This window comes from Poecile atricapillus, chromosome 1 (genome assembly GCF_030490865.1).
Source record: "Poecile atricapillus isolate bPoeAtr1 chromosome 1, bPoeAtr1.hap1, whole genome shotgun sequence".
In the NCBI taxonomy this organism is placed as follows: Eukaryota; Metazoa; Chordata; class Aves; order Passeriformes; family Paridae; genus Poecile; species Poecile atricapillus.
Window position 1 is genome coordinate 105,016,298 of NC_081249.1, and position 3,248 is coordinate 105,019,545.

The window sequence follows — 3,248 nt, forward strand, 5'->3', positions numbered from 1 at the left end:
ATCTAGATTAGTAATTTAACTAGTATCTGGACACTGAAACTCAACAACTGTTAAATAGTTTGTATGTGCTTTGATTTTGTTCTGGGCCACCTTGCACCGCCCCAGAGATTTCCCAAGCAGATCCTGAGGGTTGGTGTGGGACCATTTGTATTACTGACTGCCATATCTCACTGACCAAAATGCAGCCATCCTGTTCTGAAGACCATGAGAGAATTTTAGTATAGATAGGCCTATTCTGTGCTAGTTGGCATCAGTGACAAAAAAATGGGGTATAACTGATCTTTCTGGACATGGAGCTGCTGGAACTGTGAGGCTTCTTTGGACAGTCACTGTAGGCTTTGGTCTTCACTGATCCCTTCTATTGAAACAGTTCTCTCTCATTCTTTCTTGTGTTCTACCTCCATGAATCTGAAAGCCTAAGTTTCAGGTAATCAGTTGTTAAAGGGCAGTCTTGTGAGTATATTCTCCAGAGAATAGAAGAGGGAAATCCTCACTAATTATCATAATAACAATATATTTTTAGCTCCTTCTTTTCTATGTCACGAGGACCATATTTAAAGTTCTTCTTAAACTCTCTATCAGGAAATGAGTCTAGCAGCAGCTTTAGAAAAAACACTTATTGCAGTGTTTTCTTTACAGACAAGAGAGCAAAGTCAGTCACCTCAGAGGGAGAGAAGGAAGGAAGGAAGGAAGGAAGGAAGGAAGGAAGGAAGGAAGGAAGGAAGGAAGGAAGGAAGGAAGGAAGGAAGGAAGGAAGGAAGGAAGGAAGGAAGGAAGGAAGGAAGGAAGGAAGGAAGGAAGGAAGGAAGGAAGGAAGGAAGGAAGGAAGGAAGGAAGGAAGGAAGGAAGGAAGGAAGGAAGGAAGGAAGGAAGGAAGGAAGGAAGGAAGGAAGGAAGGAAGGAAGGAAGGAAGGAAGGAAGGAAGGAAGGAAGGAAGGAAGGAAGGAAGGAAGGAAGGAAGGAAGGAAGGAAGGAAGGAAGGAAGGAAGGAAGGAAGGAAGGAAGGAAGGAAGGAAGGAAGGAAGGAAGGAAGGAAGGAAGGAAGGAAGGAAGGAAGGAAGGAAGGAAGGAAGGAAGGAAGGAAGGAAGGAAGGAAGGAAGGAAGGAAGGAAGGAAGGAAGGAAGGAAGGAAGGAAGGAAGGAAGGAAGGAAGGAAGGAAGGAAGGAAGGAAGGAAGGAAGGAGCACTAGATGTTTATTTCTCTTTTTCAGTGGGAAGCTAATATCAAGGTTAGTCAGTGGAGTGGGAGACCAGGAATCAGCTGCCTAGCTAAGATCAGTCCCCAGGTGTTCAAGGACATTTGAATTATCCACCCATCTGAGTGCAAAATCTTTGGGATGCAGACTATTTTGCCACACCTTCTTCAATGGCTCAGAAAAGATTGTCAGTGCTTAACTAACAATGAGTAATTCCTCAAATGCTGCACTCAGAGCTGGTGTTACTCCTGGGAGCTGACATCTCCATAAGGTGCAGCTTTCCATTGCATCAAAGGGAATAAAAAGTAGTCTGGATGTAAAGATAGCAATTTTATCTGTGTGCCATTGCCAAATTAGGTCTATCCACTTCTCAGACCCTTTGGATGATAAAAACATTGGCTTAATGGTAACACAGACCTACTGATTTACACTAGATGAGAGTTATAGGCTAAGACAGCCTGTGACTGTTCTACACTGTAAAGTTCAAAAAAACAGCAAATTGGTCATGGTTCACAAGGCTGTGTAAAGCACATTACCATAAAAAATAAAAAGAAGAGAAAGAAGGAAAACAAAACAAACAAAATACACACACAAAAATTAAGAATGTTGAATGGCAAAAACATAAACAAATACTATTGCCTACGTAGTTTGAAAGTGATACGATCACTCAAAGAACTTCTTTCATTTATTTCTATTGTTCCTTTTACTAATTTTTTTTTGTTCTTCTACTTTTAACTTCACCTAGGAAGAATCCCAGACAGGCATTATCTAACAATTCATAACTACATTTGTATTCTTTTGTTATCAGGGGAGAGGGTCTACTCAAACACATTAGTTTCTTTTTTGGAATTTTCAAGCACATAAAAGAGTAGGAGATTCTGATAAGGCCCTATTGTAGTTATCATGTGGTGTAAGTACAGCTAAGGTCATGTCGACCTGCTCTGGTTAGAGTACATCATCTACTTAGCAGAAAAGAAAACAAATTGTGTCACATTTTATTCCATCAATGGCTGTAAATGAAAAGGATATTTTGAGAAACTGAATTAATAATATGTTATAATAAGTAGAAAAAGGGATGATAATTAAACACGCTCTGCAATTCAATCCCAGCAGTGAATCTACTCTTTTGGTAACAGTTCTTTTTAATTATAGAAGTGACAATTCTGAATGACTCAAACCTGTGTCATGTTGCACACAGGCAGAAGCAATTAAGGTGAGACAAAAGCAAAAATATAGTTTGCTCATTTTGCACCCAGTTTACCCAATCACTACACTTCTCTTTAAAGGACGCAGAAAGCAAGCAAGACCCAAATCTGGTATACATGGGATGGGTTTGTTTGTTTGCTGGTTTGTTTTCAGATTATTTTTTAAAAGGTCAAGAATGTTCAGCAGCATTGCTTTCCAAACATGATACAGAATGACCAGCATGGTCCTTCAAATCACTGTATTTTATCTTGGGGTAACAAACTACACAACCAAGGCAGGCAAAATAAGCTTGAACGATAGCACTGGTAATTTATCAGAAGCAATTTAAACTTCAACTAATCCAGGTTAATTTAACACAGAAATGTTGTGAGACTAAGAAGCATTGTGAGATGTGCAATCATTGTATCCTAGAGACAAACATTTACTAAAAGGATTTTTTCTTGCAAGTTTCTAACAAAATTTTGCTCAGATCAAGATAATCCACTTCTTTGTCTCTAGAACCTACTGAAATAAAACATGATTCTCAGTGCCACTCAATTTTGATAAATTGGCATTGATGGTGCTTTATGAAATTACAGTGCCAGCAGGTATGGCTTGAAGGATATCAAGGAGAGAAAAACAAACCAGAGGAGCTAGTGGCACTACTAGCAATCTGCACCCACATGCATGGTCACATTTGGATCACCATTCTGGTTCTCAGTGCACCACATATTAAAGCAGATAGATTCAAAACAAGATTTGGCAGCAAATTCCAAATTCTTAAAATCCTTTTGCAAGGACTGTGCTTCCTCATTGCTGTTTTACTGTCTGGTCAAAGGGCATTCCCTCTTGCTGAGGGCTTTGCAG